This window comes from Mastigoproctus giganteus, chromosome 7 (assembly GCF_048544385.1).
Source record: "Mastigoproctus giganteus isolate SK-2022 chromosome 7, ASM4854438v1, whole genome shotgun sequence".
Classification (NCBI taxonomy): Eukaryota; Metazoa; Arthropoda; class Arachnida; order Uropygi; family Thelyphonidae; genus Mastigoproctus; species Mastigoproctus giganteus.
Genome location: NC_143581.1, coordinates 98,968,359 through 98,993,873, shown reverse-complemented (window position 1 = coordinate 98,993,873; position 25,515 = coordinate 98,968,359). Strand labels below are relative to the sequence as shown.

The 25,515-nt window shown below is 39.5% G+C and overlaps 1 protein-coding gene across 2 annotated transcripts in view; it reads right to left on the bottom strand.

The window, feature by feature from the left end:
- The window catches only part of Agps (alkyldihydroxyacetonephosphate synthase), a 467,281-nt gene that overhangs the window by 97,575 nt on the left and 344,191 nt on the right, over window positions 1-25,515 (bottom strand). The window lies entirely within an intron of this gene.

Genomic DNA, 25,515 nt, shown 5'->3' with positions numbered 1-25,515 from the left:
TGTAAGGTCCGTGGTTGAGATGCCGCAGATCGGAGCTGCTATTCCAACGCAAACCACAGATGCTCGATGGGATTGATGTCTGCAGAATTTGGAGGCCAGGGCAATACCTGGAAGTCTTCCTCATGTTCTGTGAACCAGTCTCAAACAATCCGGAAGGTGAGGCATGGCGCATTATTCTGCTGAAAGATGCCACCGCCAGAGGGGAAGACCTTTGCCACGAAAGGGTGTACCTGGTCAGCAATGATGTTTAGGTAGGTGATAGATGTCAGAGCGCCCGGCACATGGATGACTGGACCCTGGGTATCCCAGCAGAACATCGCTCAGAGCATGACACCGCCACTACTGGCTTGTTTTTGTCCTACGGTGCATCCAGGTGCCATCACTTTCCTAGGTAAATGACACACACGTACCTGGCTGTCCACATGGTGCAACAGTAAACATGATCCATCAGACCAGGCGACCTTCTTCCAATCACTCAAAGTCCAGTTTCGATGCTTGTGTGTCCATTGTAGGTGCTGTCGCCGGTGGTTAGCATGGGCACTTGGTTAGCATGGTTAGCATGGGCACTTGGAGAGACCTGCGGCTACACAGCCCCATTTTCAGTAGGGTTCGATGTACTGTGTGTTATGACACATTACTCCCATCACCAGCATTCCAATTACTGGCTAGTTGCACCACAGTCACCCTTCTGTTGCCACATATCATCCGGGAAAGCCTTCGCTCACCTCCAGCATTGATGAGCCGTGGTCGTCCAACACCTCAGTGGCAGTTCGTGGGTTCCCCCTTCTCGGACCACTTTCAGTTGGTACTAACCACGGTTGACCGTGAGCATCCTACCACACGTGCCGTTTTGGATATGCTCTGACCCATTTGTCTGGCCTTTACAATTTGGCCTTTGTCAAACTTGCTTAAGTCCGCTGCCTTTCCCATCTGAAGAACAAGAGTAACACTGATTAATGGAGCTCAGTATCAGATGTTTTTTATACCATGTCCTGACCCTCGCACGTGGGTCAGGACATGAACTGCCGGTATTTCACCTGCAGTTGCTTCGATTTGCATAACAACTCGCTGGTCATAATGTTTTGACTCATCGGTGGATTTTCATAGTTAACTATTGCACTTGAGCTCTCAATTTAGGATTTGAATTTTAGGGCAAGTGCCATCCAAACATGTTCCATACATATTTGACTGCAGATAGATCTGACGATCTCACAGGTCATAAGACGGTATTCATGTCTAGAAAAGCCAATCTGGTAAGGCAGACAGTATGTGGACAACAGGAATATGCAATATTACATACAATATTGCATTACTCATATTTGCCAAAAATGGAATGACCACTAAGTTTATGATATTTTTCAACAATAATAATGGCCTTCATACTGCCTGCCACAAACATTCATTCAAGTTTTTTCATGTCATATCTGATGGCTCCCCAAACCAAAATAAGTTACACTGGGAGTTCATGATAGTTGCTCTTTCTCTCATGCCAATATGCCAAAATGGCTCTCAACACTACTAAATGCCATTCCAGTTCCAAATCAACCCATGCATAATGCCAAGGAAGAGTGATATGTAAACAATTCAATGGGACTTGAGATCACACCCCACCACCTCCAGCAAACAAAACTGTGCAAGAGAATGCCTGAAGAATAACAGCACTCCTAACAACTCATCACCTGGGCAGAAGCTGCCTGTTCACAAAAGATATGCTTTTTGTCAATGCTACTTCTGAAAGGTCCTGTGCCTGGCCTGTGAATGTGACTCTTCCCATTATGTTAAACATCAATGAAATGTGGACACAACTCATCTAACTTGTTTGTAAATATCATATAACAAATATTCTGCCTTATCAAAGGCCAACCATCTCCCTCTCTCAAAGTCAGAATATATGGAGAAATCTGTCTTATTCTTAGCATTATTATAAGAATAGAATAAATTTAAATCAAAAACTTCTTTAAAAAATTATTTTAAAAAAGTAAAAAACTAAAAAAATAATAATAATTTCAACTCTAGAACTTGTTCACAAAGTACTGAATTATGGGCCAGATTTGTTGATGAAGTTTAAGAATAAGAGAGCCATTGTTTTCAATTTCTTATTTAAATATATTTCTTGGTGTTGGTTGTTTATGTGGGTAACCTCTTCTGCTAGCTTCTCCAAGTCAAGTTCCCAGATTAATAAATTATTATAAAAAAATACCACAAGCATATTGGGCACAGATAGTATACTGAATTTTATAACAAATCAACTACACAGAATATGAGCTACCATAGTAACAAGTTTAACCTTAAAGGCTCTGAGGACTTTCCAAGAAAAAGATTTAGAACAAAAAAGTTCACGAAGATACTTCTACTGAATGACTATCTTGTATATTTCACAGATTGCATCATTACCAAAACTAAGACGTGGACTATTGGAACTGCCTCCGGTTGCACAGCTTTGTGTAAACAGCTGTTTACACAAAGTGAACTTAATGATCATCTGAGAGATTTAAATCCATCTGAAGGGTCTGAAGCTTTCAAGATAAAAATCCAAGACTGAAATTCAAGAATCTTCAGACTCCCGAAAAGTCATTCCATGGTATAGACATCATGAAAAAAGAATTTGTTCCCCATTTTTTCCAAAGACTCAATGACATATTGCAAGAACGTTCTTGCAGTTATAAACCTTAACAGAATTTTCTACCAATCAACAGGAGTGGAGGCTAATTACTGACTAATATAAGAAAAGCCTCAAAGGAGTTCTCCTTCATAATGAAAAAAAGGATGCATTCCTGTAGTCCACTGGGCACATTTAAAAGAACACAGCAAAATATTTAAACTTTTTTTGGAAAAAATTCATTACAAGGAGCACGATTAGCTAATGTGTGGAAAGTTTAAAGTTATTGGTGGGCTACATCTAAAACTTCTTGGTTACACAAAAATGCTTTGATTTTTGTGCATATGGGATAGTCCAAGCAATAAGTGAACCTTGAGTAAGGACAGTGTGGCCATCAAGAGTCTCTGATACCAGGTTCAGAGAACATTAAAGACTTGCCACTAGTAGATGGAAACAAATTATTGAAAGCTTTCAGCATAATCTCTCCATGTTAATAAGAAAGACTGTATTTACAGCAATGGAATACACCTAAATAGAATGTGTGCAAGAATATTTCCCAATACTATCGCGGTAGAGCTATGTGGGTTGGAAAACTGATAGCTTGGGGGGAAAGTTAGACATTAACTAGTGCCATAGGCAGAGGTTGTTGGAAAATGCAACAACCTGGAAAGCAAGGTGTCAGGGATAATAAGCCTGCTGGAGAACATCACAGAGAGAACATTTGCATGTATACTTGCATGTACACTAATGGCAAGAGCACTGCAAATAAATTAGATGAATTAAGTACTGATTAAGTTGCTGAATGCAGACATTGTGCAGATACCAGAAACATAGTGTCACCAAGATATAAGGGATTCAGAATTTGAATATGGGGAGTATAACTTGTGTACAAAAAGGACAGAAGGGGAGGGGCTTGCTCTTAGGGGCACAAATTGGAGCAGTGTGGCATTGGGGGCAAATTGCTGCTATGGATAAAGAGATGGTTGAGTGGCAGAAGACAGAGAGTGTAATCAATGGACACTGCTCAACGTGGACTAATGTTATTAGTGGAGTTCCTCAGGGTTAAGTGTTGGGTCCATTGTTGTTTTCTGTATTTATAAATGATATTGATGATGGTATATCAAGCTTAATGTCCAAGTTTGCAGATGATACAAATGTTGGCAGGGTTGTTAAGGACACTACTGATGCTATGCTACTGCAACAGGATCTGGAAAGGTTGAGCAGATGGGCTGAGAGGTGGCAAATGAAGTTTAACATTGACAAATGTAAAGCACTACATATGGGAAACAGCAACCCCAGAGCAATGTATCAACTCTGTGGTACTACACTGACAGTGGTAGAGAATGAAAGGGACCTGGGGGTGGTTGTGCAGGCAGATATGAAGTTCTCTGAGCAGTGCAGACGGGCTGCAAGAGTAGCTCATGGTGTATTGTCAATGATATATAGGAATTTTTTCTAGCAGGGATAAGGAGGTGATTATTCCCTTGTATAAGGCAATGGTCAGGCCATACCTAGAGTACTGTATACAGGCCTGGAGGCCTCATTTCACGAAGGATGTAGAGCTGCTGGAACGAGTACAGAGAAGAGCAACAAGATTAGTGAATGGAACAAAGGGGTGCTCTTACGAAGAAAGGTTTAAGTTTTGCGAATTACAGTGTCTGGAGACTAGGCACCAGCAAGGTGATCTGATAGAGGTGTACAAAGCCTTGAATGGTTTGAGCATGCTCAATGCTGATGGGATTCTTCCTCTTGCTCAGAATAATCACCTGAGAGGGCATAAGTTCAAATTGAGGAAAGACAGATGTAGGATAGATGTGCGGAAATTTGCCTTTAGCCAGCGGGTGGTTGGTAGGTGGAACAGACTTCCATCCCTTGTCGTGGAAGTTGATAGCCTAAATAAGTTTAAGGCTCAGCTGGACAGGTATTTCGAACGAACAGAGGGGTGAAGTGGAAGTGGTTGTTTTTTATTTATTTATTTTACTTTATTTTTTTTTTTTTTTGGCTGATGCTGCATAAGCTTGCTTTCTTGCATCAAATGCCTCTACTAATGCTAATGCTAATGCATCCAGTCAAAATGGTGGCCAGTGCAACATTGAGTCAGTTTCATGTGACATAAGTCTTGGGAAAACAAAAATAAGAGTAGGAGTGTGTTATAGGCCTAATGACAGTAATGATTATAAGAAACAGCTACACAAAGAAAAAGAATCGGCTAATAAATCAGAATGACTTATAATTGGGGAATTTTAATATTTCAGATATTAGAAGTTGTGAGTTGGTCACTGACACATTAACAATACTTTTTGTGGATTTAATTTTTGTGCATTAATTACCTGAAAGTATTAGCATTAGCATTAATTAAGGCATGTGATGCAAGAAAGCAAGCTTGATACAGCATCAGCCAAAAAAAAAAAAAAAAAACCCTTCCCGTTTCACCCATCTGGTCACTCCAAATGTTTGTCTAGTTCTGCTTTGAACTTATAACAGATCGGTGGAACAGGACCAGGGTATGTCTACCTGGGGCAAAGGTTGATGACACTGTAGAGCAGATATCATCTTTTAAGGGCACAAGAGGTGATATTGTTGTACACATTGGTACTAATGATATTAAGAGAAGGAGATCGGCAGAATTACTTAACAAGTACAGGTCAATGTTGGAAAAAAAGCCATGAGTTAGGGTTGAATTTGAAAGTGTCTGCAATTCTGTCTAGACGCGATAGGAGTGAGTATATGATGACAGCCTTGTCGATCAATTCAGCACTCGAGAGACTGTGCGATGCTCAATTGGTAGAATTTTTCTCAGCCTGCTCTGTGCTTGTTAATCGTATTCCTGTCCTCTTGGGTCCAGTGAACCCAGTTCAAAGTTCAACTAATAAATCGTATCATTTTTACTCTATCGACACAGCTGAAACTCACTATAGTTGAAGCGAGAACTGTTTTCTTCGATTTTCCCACTTCAATTTTCAAAATTTTCTATTGACATCCTGTGCTTTTTTTTAGTCCTTTTTCAGTTATTTTTCTAACCCCCACCCTAACTAGCCTAAGGCTTATGAAACACGATACTTGGTTCATTTGTTGATGTTGAGAGAGTGTGCCTTTCTGTTTACAAGAGAGGAGTTGTTTATGAAGAGAGAGGAATGAGAACCGCTGACTCCACCATTGTGTCAGTTCTCTGTACAGCTAATATCGAGAAGACAAAAACAAACAAAAGACAAATGCAAGCCACTGTTAGTTGCAATAAGAAGCAATAAAGCGAAACAGTAGTAGCAACTGTTTCTGAAAGGCGAAATGATCGTATTTCCTTTCTTCAATATGAATTGCACCTACTAAAAGAAAAACAAGGAAATTCATCTATTGGAAGCCATACTGTAAATGGAAAAAACTGGTGTAAAACTGATAACACTGCAATGAGCATTTGCTAAAAAAAAAAAAGTTCGCTCTATTGTAATTATTTTTAGTGAACAATATCGGAACAGCAGTTTCCTGGATGTATATTTGACCTTATAACGAAATTTCAAGAAAATTTCTATTTATAGCTGCATTATAAACTTTGAAAACTTGTGCGCAAAAGAAGAAAAAAATCATCCTCCTTGAAAAACAGATTGTTTTTTGAAATGTGTACTGTTCACAAAACTAATATTTTCGAACAATACAAAGCTAACGGGCTGCTCAAAAAGTATTGTGAGAAAATATTTGCTTGGTATGCTTTATTTTTTAGGAGCATTAGCAACTAAGGCCATATTGCTCTGGTCATTCCCTGACCTTTCCGCATCCTCCGTATTTGGTGATCACGGGCTCGAACCCCGGTCTAATCAAGAACGCTTTCTTGCATCATATCCTCGACTAATGCTAATGAAGATGAAATGGTGATTAATGACAGTAATAAGGGTATCCTACTGCAGTCTCCAGGTTAACATACTCTGAGTGGTATCACACACTCAGGGTTGAGAATGAAAAAGACCTGTAGTTAATTGTGCAGCAATATATATATATATATTTTTTTTTTGTTAGTTGTTGGCGCATCAGCTTCTGTGGCCATATTGCACAACCCAAGGTTTTTGCATTTTCTACTCTGATCCAAGCCTGAGGTGGGATTCGAACCCGCAACCTTTGGGTTGCCAGGCAGGCACTTTACCCACCCAGGTAGCCTGGTCGGCACAGCAATATATGAAATTCTCTGAGAAGAGCATACCAGGAGAACACATGACATTTTGTTAATGATATACAGAAATTTTGCAAGCAGCGATAAGGAAGTGATTCTCCCATTAAACAAGGCAATGGTTAGGCTAGAGTAATGCGTATAGATTGGAAGCTTCATTTTAGGAAAGACGTTGATCTGTTGGAATGGGTGTACTTACCATGAAAGTTTTCATTTCGGCAAATTGCAGTGTTTGAAGAGTAAGCACCCGCAAGGAAATCTGATTGAGTTGTTTAAGGTTTAAATGTGTATTTGATTAAGTATTGCACTTCAACTGGGGAGGGGGTTATTGATTGTTGGAACAAACTCCAATCTGGTGGTACAGAAGTGGGCAGTTTGAGGGGAAGGACAGATGACATGGGAAATTTTTTTTTTTATTTGACTAATGCTGTATAAGTGGTAAATGCTGCAGCAAGACAGCATTTGCTACTATTAACTTTATCCATAGCAGGAACTCCCCCTAATGCTACACTGCTCCAATTTGTACAGCAGTCTTTTATGTGGTGCTGTTAAGAAAGCTGTTTCAAAATCTATATATCATCTCACAATTATTTTTTGCATGAGTTCCTTTGTTACTGCATCACAGTATCCAATTAGATTGTTCAGATAAGATCATCCCTTAAATAATCTGTGCTGTGCTGTGACTGCAATATAACTGTATTCCTGTTTAAGTGGTTCTGCATTTCTTCTTTAACCAGTGACTCCATTATTTTTCCAGGAACAGAAATCAAATTTACATGTCTGTAAATACTTACTTTTCCCTTTGATCACTCTCTCTGAACAGAAGAGGGATCTGCACATCTCCAGTCTACAGTGACCTCCTTTGAATCCAAGGATACTTTCATAACTGTGGCTAAAGGTTTACCGACCCCTTTTGTTGTCTTCCTTAATATAAATGGTTGGATTCCATCAACTCCATGTGCTCTATTTACTTTTCACTTCAACAATTTGTTTCACTTATTTCTCATTTATCACAAAATCATTTATCTCCCTGTCAGAATTTGATACTGACAGGGAGCTAAATAAATCACTCCTGCCATCCTCATCCCTAAAAATTCCTCATGTGTGAACACAGATGCAAAACATCCATTGTTTGTCAGCAACCTTTGCAGGATCATCAATAGATAATCTATTCATATCTAGTGAACCAAACCTTTTAGTGTTTACATATATAAAAAAGTCACTGCTGCTTTTCTTTGCATTCTTTCCCAAAGTCCTCTGAGAAAATCTGCCTTAACTTGGCTCCCCCACCCCTTGTGATTTGAATGCTCACTAGTTTATATCCACTTTATGTTTCTGCATTGCCTGAAAATTAATAAACACTGCAAGCATTCTCATCTGCATAAGACTCAGTAGAGTTTGCTTCAGAAAGAGTTTGTTTGGGAAACAACAATGCAAATGTAGGATTTATTATACAAAATTCTTCATATAATTCATCCAAGTTGATAAATATCTTCAAGTTCAAAACTACTACAGCTTCTTTGAAGTCAGAATATGTTGGTTCCTTTATCAGTGATAAAAACTGGATTTTATATAGGTGGTTGTCAGAGAAATTTATGATCAGTCTCTCAAATATTTGGAAAAATTGTTTTCCAAATATTTGAGAGACTGATCATAAAATGTGAGAAAGACTTTTTTAATAGAAATAGAACTTTTTCTTTCATCAAGTTTTAACAACATCTTTCTTTCCCAATAAACATGTCTTCTTTCTTTGGCTAATTTTCTTTCTCAACTTTTACACTGAGGGGGATACAGAAATGGTGCTGCAATATTGTCCCATTCTAGATCTTTTATGGCACATTTTTGAGAAAGGCACAGTATGCTGGTATTACACACATTTTCTATCCAAATACTTCCAAATCCATCGAGGACAATCATTCCCTCCTAAAGATAGGAAATACAATTTAATAGCACATTAACAGTTAGCAAGCCTTTTGACTGCAGGGTATAAAGTTAGACACCTAGTTCCCACATGACCATGACGCAGAAAATCCTCATAGTCTTCACCAAGAAAGTCAAATATGGTTTCTAGCTCATCAATGCATTTTGCAGAAAAAAGAAAAGTGATTCAATATCTTTATAACAAGACTTTCAATATCAATCTGTAGTTTGTCACCAGCTTGTTTGGCACAGTTGTGCAAAATATGTAAGATAATTAGCACATTGAATATTTGGGCTGAGTAGTTTTAATTTCTGGAATACCGAATTGTGCTTTGCAAAATTAACACTAACATTGTCTCTGAAGTAAAAGGAAATATTTTCAATGTTAATGAAATTTCCAGGAGTCTTTTTAGTATTTGTTGAGATATCCCAGCTGATGTTTCATCTGGATCATCATAAAAACCTAGGACTTCGTTTTCCATGTTTTGGTGTTCAATACCTTAATGCACCACAAACTTGCCACAGAATAAAAAGGAAGAGTGGTAGCATGTCCTTCAAGCATATTTAAATTTAATGTATTTAAGATTTCCTTTAAAGAAGATGGTGGCTAAAACTTCAGTTACAATTGCCTCAGCTTTTGTAGGGCCACAAGATTTTTTTTTTTGGATATTTTATCATTAAATATAAAAGCATTTAATTTCATTCCATGGTCAAGTGATCTGTAAGGATGCTCATGCTGTACAGCATGATATACTTGAGCCAGCTCAGCTGCCATAACTTTATTGGCATTACTGTTTCAGCTAGTGGTTATAAATGTAGATAACAAATGATTTTGACCAACCCGATTATGGAGTTGTTGGTGCTGCTGCTTTCCTGAAGCAGGATTTTTAATATCATTTTCTCCTCCATGAGATATGGTAAATAACTTATTACATACCTTGCAAATGCCCTTGAATTATTGTCAGGTAGTTGTTTTTATCACACATATTTTCCATTCATTATGAAAAATATGCATTCTTTTAGTTTCTTTGAATGAATCATGTAGTCCTGTAAGCACTACTGCAATGGCAAAAACAATGTCAAATGATTACATAGCAAAAAAATACACCTGCAAAATCTAAAACTACAGCAAGGGCAAGGTAAATTTTGCCTTGCCCTTGCTGTAGTTTTACCAGCAAACACAGAGTAGTAACAGCAGCAACACAACCAGTGAACAAGTATGTGTGGAGTGGAGTAGGGGAAGACAGATTTAGTCTTGCTCTGATGAGAAGACCCTTGATGTGATTAGCATTGTTCTGGCAATGAATTGGTTGATTTCACTGGCAGGTAGTTAATTTCTGCAGAGCTGCTGCAGTAGAAACAAAGTTACGAGTGCGAGCTGCATAGGAACGACTACTAGGCATAGTCAACATAACTTGTCTATGTGCCTCAGGGAAAGATCACTTTATTTTCTATTTTGTATTTTTGAATTTTCTTTCCTGTTATCCACAGCTCACAAGTTTCGGAAAAGGCTGGATGGCTTCCTTTGCAGTTTGGACAAACAGGGGTTTTGACTGAGTGTGTTCTTTAGTTCAGTAGATGGGACTTACGGTGTCACCTCGACACGCCTGCTGGGAATGACCATATTTCTAACATTTGAAGCAATGAACACAGATTTGGAATGTAAGGTTGAATCCGACACTTTAAATAACCAGCTTTAATTGAGGATGGTAACTGTGGAATGCTAAATTTCAGAATAACGGATCTAGTTGTAGTAAGATTTCCATCTTTTTTCGTCATAATCCTTTTCACATCTATTACTTTTTTTGACAGCTGAGTTCCTGCAGTAGTTCTTCTTTGGACACTTTAATTAGGTCCCACTTGCTGATGACAAATTTTGATGAATTTAAGGTTTTGTGGGGAGTAACTGCTACTGTCAACCTAGCAAATGTTTTGGTCTTTAGCAGCCACTCAGAGTATTTTGCAGTGGCTGTTTCAATCAGGAGGTCTCCAGATTGCAATCTTTTCACCTTTTTTGGTGATCCAGCAATACACTCTAAATGTTTTAGAATTAAGAATGGTGATAACTTGCCAACAGGTTGGGCGGACAGCGAATGTATCACCAAAAAATTTGGTAATATATCTTCATTACACTGTGCTTCCCTTCAAAACCTTTTTGGTTGGTTAGAGTCATGGTCGATATCAGGATGTTCTTATCTTGAGCTCGAAGGCTCTAAAAATGGATGACAGCTTGTATCCATGTAGGCTCCTTTTGGCCCTGGGGTTTATCTTTACCACCCAGGTTACCGGCCCCGCCACGGGGAGGCAGGAGCAGTGCCAATTGGTGGCTACTTAACAGAAAAGTTGATTAAGTAAAAGAGAAAACAATAAAAACTTAGTCGCAGTAGAAAAAAAAAAAACTCTTAAACTCACAAGAATTGCTTAGTCACATGACTCTAATCAACCAAAAAGGTTTCAAAGGAAAGCGCAGCGTGATGAAGATATATACCAAATTTTTTGGTGATACATTGGTCACGTTTGGCACCCGGCACTAATTGGAGAAGTGCTAATGTATCTCTAGGCAATACATAACGGCGGTTCTAAGAGTGAAGTGGGAAATTACCGGCTAGTCAGTCTAACTTCAGTAGTAGGGAAAATCATGAATCATGGAGACAATGATCAAGGGTGGAATTCAGGATCATTTATATAAAAATGAAATTCTGAAGGATACTCAGTATGGTTTTGTAAAGGGAAAATCATGTTTAACTAATATGGTTAGCTATTTTGACAGTGTCACTCGTGAGCAGGATTTAGGGAATAATTTTGACATTGTTGGTTACTTTATAAGCTGAAACAGGTTGGAATCGCAGGGAAAATCCTTAGATGGATAATTGGATGGCTTCAGGGCAGGAGGCAGAGGGTTGTGATAAATGGTTATTCCTCAGATTGGGTTGATGTAAGAAGTGGGGTTCTCCAAGGATCAGTATTAGGACCACTGTTGTTTTTGATTTTCATAAATAACATCGAAAAGGGATAGAGGGCGTTATCTCTAAATTTGTAGATGATGTAAAGATTGGTAGAGTAGTTAACGTTCACTGCCAAGCTCTGCTTGGCAGTGAATGTTAACTACTTGCAGTATTTGGCGGAGTTGAACTAAAGCCAGTAGTGGAGGAAAGGGACTGGGATGTTACGATACGGTCAGACATGAAGTTCTCCAAGCATTGAAGACTAAGGATGTCATAATCCCATTATATAAGGCTATTGTTAGACCACACTTGGAATACTGTTCAAGTATGGAGACCACACCTAAAGAAAGACATTGAACTTCTTGAAAGGGTCCAAAGACGGGTAACTTGCCTGGTGAGATTGGCAAAAAGGCATCCATATGAGGAAAGATTTCGAATATGTGGGTTGCAGAGCTTGGAAACTAGGCACCTTAAAGGATACTTGATTGAGGTGTTTATGCTCTGAGAGGCATAAGCAAAATGAATGAGGACAAAATATTTCACGATTATAAGTGATTCTAGAACCAGGGGCCATAATTTCAAGTTACAGGGGGGAAGTTGTTTAGACTGAATTGCAAGGAGTTTTATTTTAGCCAGTGAGTTACAAATTACTGGAATAAGTTACCTAGGGTGGTAGAGGCTGACAGTCTGAGGAAATTCAAAGGTCAGCTGGATAATTACCTATGGGAGGAGGGACATGCATAGGTTTTCTATTTCTTTTTCTCTTATTAATTATTATTATTTTTTAAAAATTTCTTTTTATGATTATTATTATTATTTTATTTATTTTTTGCTATTTTATTTTATTATTATATATATTTGGCTGGTGTGGCATAAGCCACAGGCTTTCTTGCACCATGTGGCCACTGCTAATACTAATAACTATTTAGTCCATTGTTTTGCTAGTTTATTTTTTTCTTCTTCTCTCGCTATTTTTCTTTTTCTAAATTTAGCTCCAGAAGGATGCTTAAGTTTACAAATTGTAAGTTAACAGTCTGAAAAATTAAATTATTCTGATATATTAATCCATAGGATAATCCTTAGAAAAAATTAGTGGTAGTAATTACTTATATGCAAACAAAGATAGAATGCACAAAAATTTTGTTCCCACAATTCTACTTATTGTTTAAAAATATTCTCATCCAATACTGTTGTTATATTCACTATTCCCTCATATACACATCACACTTTTAAAACTAAATGTATTAAAAAGATGCATTATATACAAAGCACAAAACTAGACTGTGATGTGCTCGGGGCAAGAGCCTCACTTGCTCTGCCTTAGTTACGGCTCTGGGTATGACAAGCTAGGGCTTGCTACCTAGGAGTCTAAAGCACCAATGGAATTGATATTTTGGTGACACTCGTGTCAAGTAGACCAAATTTCCATGCAGTTCAGTTATTCTGGAGCAACGAAATCCTCTACTTCCATCTTCACAATGGTGTTACTGTCAGCAAGCTTGGATATATACCGACCCCTATGTACAAGTCCTGATAGACTACCTAGTATATTGCAGGTTCATATCTCGTAGTATGAACTAACATAAGCTGGGATCTAGAGTGAGACATCCACATCATACAGAGGAATACTAAGTGGCATATGAATCTAACCAACCAGTGCAATAACATTACTTTTCTTACTGGAGGCTTGAAGTAGCAAATCCCAAGGTTAGTCTCCAGAACAATGCTCAGGTGATCTCCACTTCTTCCATCATGCAGTATGATTGATGTCTTCAAGGTTATGATCGGCACCATGTTAAGGTACAAAACTTCCTAACATTTCAAAGGAACAGCCTAAAATGGCTTTCGCACATTGGCTGCAAGATAGTCCACCAGATAAAATCTATTGGTAATTGTCTAGAAGGCATTCAAGATCAGTTAGTGTATAATCTCAGTACCTTTACTCTAGTAGTACAGAATTTCTAAAATTCTGGGTATGAGATGAAGAAGGGTGCAGACAAAGAATTTTGACCTCATGAGAACAGATAAATTTTTTGGTAATTTTTATCATCCTTTTGATTGATTAACATATTAACTGTACTTCACAAATCGTCTAGTACTCTTAGTCACATTAGCTTATTTGTAAATTTTGCTCAAGATTTTGTGAGTTACAACTTAGAGATTCTGTATCTGTGTTTTGGCAAGAATATTATACAAAACACATAACTAGTAGTGGGTTGAATTTTACAGTTTTAATTGTGATAAATAAATAGCTTGAGGTTGTCACAGACATTCTCTCAGATATGCCAGACAAGCTGTACTTGCTACCTGGGAGTCTAAAACACTGATGGAACTGATATTTGGGTGACACTCAAGTCAAGTGGACCCAATTTTGGTGAAGTCTGGATGGTCTGTAACAGCCAAATCCTCTGCTTGCACCTTCACGATGGAGGGACTTTTAGTAATCCCGGGTATAATCTCCGTGCACAAGTACATGGTGGGTGACCACCCAGGTGTGAAGCAACGTAAGCAGGGGTCGAGGTGTGGCCCCCTACACAACATGGAGGAATGCTGCCCCTCTATGTTACCAGGCAGTACTAGGTGGTAGATGACCCTCATCAACCGGGTCATTAACCTCCAATAAGCAAAATGCAATACCACCACTTTGTTTATTGGAGGCTTGAAGTGGTGAAACCCATATTTAGTCTCTAGAGCTAAGTTCCAGTCAACCCTTCCCCATCTCTTCCAACATGCAGTATGATTGATGACTTTTCAGGTTATGATGAACCTCGTGGCGAGATCCAATATTCCTTACATTTCGAGGGTACAGCTCTAAAACGGTGTTGCAGGCCGGTCACTAGTTAGTACACTGGACTGAACCTATTGGTAACTCTCTAGGAGGCTTCTGGATCAGCTAGTGTATAATCTTGCTGTCTCTAGTCTGCCAGATAGTGACAGGAGGGAGTCCGAGTAGTGTGTATGCGGAGAGCATTGTCGAGGCCACGTTATGTCAAGGATCTGGGTATACTCTTACCATGAGTACGCCATATCCAAAAATTTCATTACTTCATACAGCATGTCCCACCCACTTTTTCTTACTATTGAATACACCATGAATTGCCAAACTAATAGAGCAAGCTTATCTGCGAAAAGATCTAAACCTCTCAAGCACTTCCTAATTCATTTCACAAATATACGTAGTCTCAATTCTAATCTCAACGATATCCATTTCCACTTGCAGTCTGCCAAACCCCATGTACTTTTTCTGACAGAATCTCAGTTATCGGTTGATTCAACTACTGCTCATCTCAGATGCCCAAATTATTTGCTGTATGATTCTTTTAACCTCAAAGGTGGTACTTGTGCATATGTCCGTTCTGATATTCCCTGTCAGAGACTTTGCAATTTAGAATCTCCTCTCTTTGATCTTCTCTGGCTTAAAATCTCTCTACCTCAATGCGTCAAATTCATCTGTTGTCTCTACCATTCTCCCAACTCTACTAATGCTAAACTCCACTAATCACTTGGAGCTCTTTGACTTCCTCTCTTTGAAACTTGACTTTCTCCAGTCCAAGTTTCCAAACAGTGAGGTAATTTTGATTGGTGATTGTAATGTTCACAACTCCAGCTGGCTTCCGTTTTCTAGTCACACCAACCCAGCTGGTCGAGATGCTGAGGCTTTTGCAATTACTAATGATCTTGCACAGATTGTTCATTTACCTACAAGAATACCGGACAATAATAATCATACAGCCAAAAACAATCTCATAAACAACCTTTCTAAGTACACGGTTGAAGTGAGAGGTCCTTTAGGCACTTCAGATCACAAATTGGTGATTGTCTCTTCTCCAATGGAACCTTTATCTCATGGCTATTCCCAACCTCATGTTGTTTGGCATTACAAGAATGCAAAATGGGATGACCTGCGAGATTTCTTTTCTTCTTTTCCTTGGTCAGATTACTGTTTCAAAAGTTCTGTCAACGTTTGCTCAGATCACGTCAGTGAAATTATTCTTGCAGGAATGGAATCCTTTATGCCACACTCCACTTTAAAATCTCGTCCTTTATCTAAACCTTTGTTTTCCAATAAATGTGCTAAGGCTGTTCAAGAGAAGAATGTTGCATATCGTAATTGGCTTGTTTCTAATTCTTCAGTTTCATTTTCTACACCAAAGCTCGCAACAATTGTAAAGCAGTTATTAACCAGTCCAAACTAGAGTTTGAACAGGCTAAGAGTAGAAAACTTGCTTCTTGCCTAATGGTTGCCGAGCATTCTGGTCTCTTGCCAAAGCTATTGGCCGCAACTTTTGCCCATCTCTGTCCAAACCAGATGGTTCTTCTGTCACTTAAGCCAAGGATTAAGCTGACCTGCTAGTATCCCATTTTTCTTTCAACTTATTCTAATTCTTCAGTTTCATGTTTTATGCATTAACGATCTTGGTTAAACACCTCCCGCCATTCCCAACATGCTCCATTCAATGCCTCCTGTGGTCTTCCGTCAAAAGGATGTCAGAACGATTTTGACGAATCTTGATGCTAAGAAAGCTCCAGGTCCCGATGGTATTTTTCCTCTTGTTCTCAAAACCTATGCTCCTGAACTTACTCCTATTCTTTGCCACTTTTTTCACTTTCTTATTCCAAAGGTGTTTTTCCTTCTGCTTGGAAATTTGTTCATATCCAGCCAGTTCCTAAAAAGGGTGACAACTCCCTTCCATCCAATTATCGCCCCATTGCAATTACTTCTACTCTTTCTAAAGTAATGGAGAAATCAAAAAAGGTAAAAAGGTAAAGTGCAGCCATTATCAACCCACTGCAGGATGGAAGCCTTCTCAACAATTCATGTTGAGAGAAATGGACCATAATCTGCCATGCTGGTCCAATGCACGTTGGCAGATCGACCGTATTCAGCAGTCAGGGGCTTTAACCCCGGTCAACTCAAAGAGCGTGCGCTGCTGCACTCCCACTCCTGACCACTCAGCTATGGAGAAATCAATTAACCGCCAACTCTCAAACTACCTAGAAACCTTCCGCCTGATCAATGATCGCCAGTATGGATTCTGTCAGTGTCGATCCACTGGTGATATTCTGGCTTATGTTACCCATTTATGGACTAATTCACTGGAAAGGTTCGGTGAAACACAAGTAGTTGCTCTTGACATCTCAAAGGGTTTCGATCGTGTTTGGCATAAAGGTCGTCTAAAGAAGCTTCCATCTTATGGTTTTCCAACTGTTTTTAGTAATTGGTTATCCAGTTTTCTCTTTGATCGCTCACTGAGGGTGATGGTAGATGAGGGCGATTGTAAATGAGTACACTTGCATCGAGCTCTGTCTTCTAACTTCTCCACTAATGCCGATGTCCCCCAAGGTTCAGTTCTTTCCCCCACTATTTTCCTCTTGTATATTAATGACCTTCTTCCATTGACTGGAAATCCTATCCATAGTTTTGCCGATGATAGCACATTGCATTCCACTTTCCATGTTGATAAACCTTTTCCTGATCAATCAACTTCAATTTCTCGAAAATCTGCTACCAATTCCTTAAATGCTGATCTTCAGGTAATTCTCCAGTGGGGCAAAGACAACTTAGTTGATTTCAACTCTTCTAAAACTCAGTCTTGTTTTATATCTTGCAAAAGGGATTCTTCTGCTCCTATGCTTATCTTTAGTGACACTCCGATTTCTAGGCAAAATGATATGTCTCTTTTGGGGATTACCCTGACTTCTAATCTCTCTTGGTACAAGCACATTATAAATATTGCTTCTTCTGCATCTAAAAAACTTGGTTTTCTCTTTCGCTCTCGGTGTTACTTTTCTTACAAACAGCTGCTCACTCTATATAAATCACAAATCCGCCCTGCTATGGAATATTGTTCCCACATCTGGGGTGGTGCCCTCAAAATGTCTCTCAGGCTTCTTGATTCCATTCAGAAGAGGGCAGTTAGGTTAATTAATGACTCATCTCTAACAGAGTGTCTGCACTCGCTGTCTCATAGACGTACTGTTTCTGCTGCATGCCTCTTCTACAGATACTTCCATGGGCACTGTTCTTCTGAATTAGCTTCTATAATTCCTGCTCTCTCTTTCAAAACAGTCCGAACCCGTGCCGCCACCAGCCAACATCCATTTACTGTCCAACTTGAAACTCACAGAACCAACTTTTCATCTTCCTCATTTATTCATTCAACTGCCATTTTCTGGAACAACCTTCCTCCATATGTATTTCCTGAAAATTACAATATACAGAAGTTCAAGTCCAATATCAACAAATATCTTCTTTCGTCTTCTCAACCTCCAACCCAAGCATGGTACTAAGTACTATAGGTTCTAACACCTCTCGTGTTTGGGGTTTACAGAAAAAAAAATAAAAACATAAAATTGGTGATTGTCTCTTCTCCAATGGAGCCTTTATCTCATGGCTATTCCTAACCTCGCGTTGTTTGGCATTACAAGAATGCAAAATGGGATGACCTGCGAGATTTCTTTTCTTCTTTTCCTTGGTCGGATTACTGTTTCAAAACCTCTAATGTCAACATTTGCTCAGATCGTGTCAGTGAAATTATTCTTGCAGAAATGGAATCCTTTATCCCACACTCCACTTTAAAATCTCGTCCTTTATCAAATCCTTGGTTTTCCAATAAATGTGCTAAGGCTGTTCAAGAGAACAACGTTGCATATCGTAATTGGCTTGTTGCTAATTCTTCAGTTTCATTTTCTGCCTACACCAAAGCTCGTAACAATTGTAAAGCAGTTATTAATCAGTCTAGAGTTTGAACAGGCTAAGTGTTGAAAACTTGCTTCTTGCCCTAATGGTAGCTGAGCATTCTGGTCTCTTGCCAAAGCTATTGGCCACAACTTTTGCCCATCTTTGCTCCCACCTCTGTCCAAACCAGATGGTTCTGTTGTCACTTCGGCCAAGGATAAAGCTGACCTGCCAGCATCCCATTTTTCTTCCAACTCATGTATTAATGATCTTGGTAAAACACCTCCCACCATTCCCAAATGCTCCATTCAATGCCTCCTGTGGTCTTCCGTCAACAGGATGTCAGAGGGATTTCGACGAATCTTGATGCTAAGAAAGCTCCAGGTCTAGATGGTATTTCTCCACTTGTTCTCAAAACCTGTGCTCCCAAACTTACTCCTATTCTTTGCCGCCTTTTTTCACTTTCTTATTCCAAAGGTGTTTTTCCTTCTGCTTGGAAATTCGCTCATATTCAGCCAGTTTCTAAAAAGGGTGACAAATCCCTCTCATCCAATTATCTTCCCATTGCAATTACTTCTACTCTTTCTAAAGTAATGGAGAAATAAATTAACCGCCAACTCGTAAACTACCTAGAAACCTTCCGTCTGATCAATGATCGCCAGTATGGATTCCGTTAATGTCGATCCACTGGTGATATTCTGGCTTATGTTACACATTTATGGACTAATTCGATGGGCACGTTCGGTGAAACCCAAGTAGTTGCTCTTGACATCTCAAAGGCTTTTGATCGTGTTTGGCATAAAGGTCTTCTAAACAAGCTTCCATCTTATGGTTTTCCAACTGTTTTTAGTAATTGGTTATCCAGTTTTTTCTCTGATTGCTCACTGAGGGTGATGGTAGATGGCTCTCTGTCTTCTAACTTCTCCACTAATGCCGGTGTCCCGCAAGGTTCAATTCTTTCCCCCACTCTTTAAATAAATAAAAAATATTGAACCAGAAATCATAAAATTCAGTAATAACTAGAATAGGTATGAACAGGTGTTTTGCAAGTTGTAAATAAGCGACAAGCCGTAAGTTATAAAGTCGTCATTGGGAGATTATTATCTTGCAAACCCCACTGTCTCTTGTATATTAATGACCTTCTCCCGTTAACTAGAAATCCTATCCATGATTTTGCTGATGATAGCACATTGCATTCCACTTTCCATTATGAGAAATCTTGCCCTGCTCAATCAGCTTCAATTTCTCAAAAATCTGCTCCCAATTCCTTAAATGCCGATCTTCAGGTAATTTTCCAGTGGGGCAAATGCAACTTAGTTGATTTCAGCCCTTCTAAAACTCAGTCTTGTCTTAAATCTTACAAAAAGGATTCCTCTGCTCCTATGCTTATCTTTGGTGATACTCCGATTTCTAAGCAAAATGATATCTCTCTTTTGGGGATTACCCTGACTTCTAATCTCTCTTCGCATAAGCACATTACAAATATTGCTTCCTCTGCATCAAAAAAACTTGGTTTTCTCTTTCGCTCTCGGCGTTACTTTTCTTCCAAACAGCTGTTCACTCTGTACAAATCTCAAATCTGCCCTACCATGGAATATTGTTCCCACATCTGGGGTGTGGTGCCCCAAAACCTCTCTCAGGCTTCTAGATTCCATTCAGAAGATGTTATTTGGTGTTTAGGAGCATTAGCAACTAAGGCCATATTGCTCCGGGAATATGCGGTGGTCATTCCCTGACCTTTCCGCATCCTCCGTATTTGGTGGTGACGGGCTCGAACCCTGGTCCAATCAAGAAGCGTGTGCTACGCACTGCTGCTCCTTCCCACCTGGCTACGGAGGCGCCTGATTCCACTCAGAAGAGGGCAGTTACATTAATTAATGACTCATTTCTAACAGTCCTCTCCACTCGATGTCTCATAGACTTACCGTTTCTGCTGCATGCCTTTTTTACAGACACTTCCATGGGCACTGTTCTTCTGAATTGGCTTTTATAATTCCAGCTCTCTCTTTCAAAACATTCCAAACATGTGCAGCCACCAGCCAACATTCATTTACTATCCAACTTCAAACTCACAGAACTAACTTTTCATCTTCCTCGTTTATTCATTGAGCTGCCGTTTCCTGGAACAACCTTCCTTCATACGTATTTTCTGAAAATTACAGTCGACAGAAGTTCAAGTCCAATGTCAACAAATATCTCATTTCGTCTTCTCAACCTCCAACCGAAGCACGGTACTAAGTACTATAGGTTCTAATACCTCTCGTGTTTGGGGTTTACATAAAAAAAAAAAAAAAAGCTGAAAGGTACTAATCAAGTAGGTAGGCATATGTTTTTTTTTTTATAGCTAAGAAATTTTACTTTTAGTAAAGATATAACTAATTTAAAACTCTGCAAAAGTAATGGTATAATGTATAATTGCATTTAGAAATCAATTAGTTTAGTGTGTAATATTGCCAATATATCAATTAAATTGATTAATTTTCATTGTTAATGAATTGAATTGTATTTAAACAAAAATCATACACCAGGCTAGAATATCAAAGCAATTGGCACAAATTAGCAGGAGTGCTGTGGCTCGGGGGAGAACCAATGGGGCGATTTTTTTTTTTTTTTTTTACACAAATCATGGCCTAACAAAATGTGAAACTCGTGCAATGTTTATGGATATTTTTAGAACTTGACATGATACAGCCAGAGATATCTTTGTGTGTTTGGTGCAGGCAGTATGGAGAAATGAAGTCCAATTCAGTGGTCTGATGGGTGTTTATGAGAGTGTAAAGAGTTGGGTAGATGCCCTTGAAGGAATTAAAATGGGGACCCTGATGGGTGGTTATGTGAGCTTGAAGAGTACAGTGGATTCCCGAGAAGGAATTAAAATTGGCGGCCCATCACGCTCTCAGCTGCCCAACTCAAAACCAAAGCTCACACAACACAGCTGCAATACACAAGGCAGAATGCTGTGATCTCACAGGAGGTAAATATTGTCAATGACTCTATTATCAAGGAAATGGGAAATATATTGTGCAAAAAGGACCAGGGTATGTCTGCCAGGGGCAAGGGTAGATGACACTGTAGAGCAGATATCTTTTAAGGGCACAGAGGTGATATCGTTGTACATGTTGGCACTAATGATATTACAAGCACGAAATCGGAGGACTTATTTAACAAGTAAAGGGCAGCGTTGGGAAAAAATTTAGGAGTTATGATGATTGAATTTGAAAGTGTCTGGAATTCGGCCCTTGAGAGACTGTACAAGGCTCATGGGATAGAATTTTTCCCAGCGTGGTCTGTGCTTGTTAACAGGAGAGACTGCTTTTACAGGAATGGGATACACTTCAATAGAAGAGACACAAGAATATCTGCTGATGCCATCAAGGCAGAGATAGGTGGGTTGAAAAACTGCTAGCTTCAGGGAATACATAGACTAATAGATTAAAAATAGCTGCAGGCAGAGAGGAAATTGATTCTTGGACTCCTTCATTGGAACAGGCAACAAATTGGAAAGCAAGGTGCTGGGAATTTTGAGGATGGCTGAGAGTCATCAAGGAACAAGTAAATACATGAGGTGTGTTAGGATAACTAAGAGTAAGAACATGTGCATGCACAAGGGGTTTTGATAAGTTTCCAGCCTGACAAGGAAAAAATATGATTAGATGAAAATCCTTTTAGTATGTTGTTACCCAATGTCTTTTAACATGTGCAAAATTTCATTCATTTCCTGGCAGTAGTAATAGCAGGTGGTAGATACCTTTCATCAACTGGTGAAATACCACCACTTTGCTTATTGGAGGCTTGAAGTGGTGAAACCCATGTTTAGTCTCTAGAGCAAAGTTTCCAGAATCCCCCTCCCCCCATACTTCTCCTTCAACCCATGTATGGTACTAAGTACTATAGGTTTTGATACCTTTCATGTTTGGGGTTTTCATTAAAAAAAAAAAAAAAAATTTTTTTTTTTTTTTTTACAGGTCTGAAGTGACCATGGCGATGCAAACTGTTAGTTTTTCTAAAGTTGAGAAGAGAGCCATCATCAAGTACCTCTTCTCCAAGAAAATGGGAGCCAAAGAAATTTATGACGAATTGAAACAAACAATGGCCAAGGAGTGCCCTTCATGCAGCACAGTGAAATCGTGGGTGGCAGATTTCAGGAGGGAGAGAACAAACACAGAAGATGAGGAAAGACCAGAAAGACCCAGGACAGTAGTGACTGTGGGAACTGTCGATAGTGTCCACAACCTGATCTTTGCAGACAGGAGGACAGATTTGCAACATGTAGCAGACAGGAGGACGAGTCTGATCAGTACTTGAACGTGTAGCAGACACCCTAGGCATCAGTTTGGAGCAGGTGCATTACACCATGCATGAAGAATTTTGTATGAGAATACTGTCTGCCAAGTGGGTTCTCAAACTCTTGACAGCTGATGACAGGAGGAAAAGAAGGGACTGTGCAAAGGCACTTTTGGACCATTTTTCAAATAGTGAAGGAATGTTATTCAACGAATAGTGACAGTTGATGAAACACCATTGTACGTGTATTAGCATTAGTAGAGGCATACGATGCAAGAAAGCAAGCTTATTCAGCATCAGGCAAAAAAAAAAAAAAAAAAACACAACCACTACTTCCATTTCACCCCTCCGTTCGTTCGAAATACCTGTCCAGCTGAGCCTTAAATTTGTTTAGGCTATCAACTTCAACAACAAGTGATGGAAGTCTATTCCACAAACCAACTGCCCGCTGGCTAAAAGCAAATTTCCGCACATCTATCCGACATTCGTCCTTCCTCAATTTGAATTTATGCCCTCTCAGGTGATTATTCTGAGCAAGAGGAAGAATCCCATCGGAATTGAGCATGCTCAAGCCATTCAAAGCCTTATACACCTCTATCAGATCACCTCGCCGATGCCTAGTCTCCAGACTGTAATTTGCAAAACTTAAGCCTTTCTTCGTAAGAGCAACCCTTTGTTCCATTCACTAATCTTGTTGCCCTTCTCTGTACTCGTTCCAGCAGCTCTACATCCTTCTTGAAATGAGGCCTCCAGACCTGTATACAGTACTTAAGGTGTGGCCTGACCAATGCCTTATACAAGGGAATAATCACATCCCTATCCCTGCTAGAAAAATTCCTGTATATCATTGACAAGACACCATGAGCTACTCTTGCAGCTCGTCTGCACTGCTCAGAGAACTTCATATCTGCCTGCACAATTACCCCATGGTCCTTTTCATTCTCTACCACTGTCAGCGTAGTACCACAGAGTTGATACGTTGATCTGGGGTTACTGTTTCCCATATGTAGTACTTTACATTTGTCAATGTTAAACTTCATTTGCCACCTCTCAGCCCATCTGCTCAACCTTTCCAGATGCTGTTGCAGCAGCATAGCATCAGTAGTGTCCTTAACAACCCTGCCAACCTTTGTATCGTCTGCAAACTTGGACATTAAGCTTGATATGCCATCATCAATATCATTTATAAATACAGAAAACAACAATGGACCCAACACTGAACCCTGAGGAACTCCACTAATAACATTAGTCCACGTCGAGCAGTGTCCATTGATTACCACTCTCTGTCTTCTGCCACTCAACCATCCCTTTATCCATAGCAGCAGTTTGCCTCCAATGCCACACTGCTCCAATTTGTGCAGCAGTCTTCCATGCACAACAGTATCAAAAGCCTTTCTAAGATCCAAATATATAATATCAAAGTTATTCTCTGCATCCAGTTCTTTTGTGACTATCTCATAGTACCCAATCAAATTGGTCAGACAAGACCTGCCCTTAACAAAACCATGCTGTGTCTGAGCTATAACTGAATTCTTGTCTAGATGATCCTGCAGTGCTTCTTTAACCAGTGCCTCCATTAATTTTCCTGGAACTGAAGTTAAACTAACAGGTCTATAATTACTTGTGTCAGCCTTTGATCCTCCTTTGTGAATTGGGGTTACATTTGCACATCTCCAGTCTATGGGTACCTCCCCTGAGTCCAAAGAAGCTCTCATAATTATGGCTAGGGGTTTGCTTACTTCCTTTGCTGCCTCCTTTAATATAACTGGATAGATCCCATCCACCTGGTTGCCTTTTTTATGTTTATCCTCAACAATTTCTCCTCCACTTTCCTCTCAGTTATTAGAAAATCATCTAGCTCACTGCCAATGTTTACTTCACCTACGACATTCCCCTTCCTGAATAACTCCTCATGTGTGAATGTAGATGCAAAATACTCGTTTAGATTGTTAGCCATGTATGATCCTGAGACCAAAAATCAATCCATGCAATGGTGCCATGATGGATCACCATGACCCAAAAAATTTCGCAGACAGAAATCTGCAGGGACAGTGATGGGTGTGATATTTTGGGATTGTGAGGGGATAATACTCAGCGAATACCTGGAAAAAGGCATCACCTTGAATGTTATGTGGTCATGTTGGACAAATTGCATGCCACTTTGAAGGAAAAGAGGCAGGGAAAGTTGTCAAAACGCATCCTTTTCCTCCAAGACAATGCTCCCTGCCACAAGGCCAGAACTGCAATGGAGAAAATTCATGACTTGCAGTATGAAATCATTGAACATCCCCCTATTCCCCAGACCTTGCCCCCTCGGACTATCATCTTTCCCCAACCTCAAAATGCACCTCAAAGGTACTACATTTAGGGACACAAGAGACATCATATGAGCAGTAGAGGGATGGTTTATAGACAAAGGCTTCTATTACCATGGAACAAATTTGCTGCAGTAACTTTGCGCCAAGTGTATCAACCTGGAAGGGAACTATGTTGAATAAAATGACATTCATTTGCCACTGGTGGCCACGTTTTCTTTCTGAGGCCAGAAACTTATCAAAACCCCCTCATATGAGGCAACTTATCAAAACCTCCTCTCTTAGCTGTGCAGACGGGCTGCAAGAGTAGCTCATGGTGTCTTATCAATGAATATGAATATTCATATTCATTGATATGAATACAGTATATAAAGGAAGGAAAGACAGGATAGGAGGGGGTGAAGAGGTTATACTCTTAGTTAAGAAGCACGTTAACCCTAAGGCAGTGTATCCAGTCGACGACACGGGTGACCAGTGCAATGCTGGGTCAGTTAGATGTGAGATAATCACTAAGAAAACAAAAAGCAGCATGTGTACCCTGTATGCACGAAAGATGTTTTATTTTATGTGAAAATATCCTTGGCTTGGACAAGGTTAAAGAGTTTTAGGAATGAAAA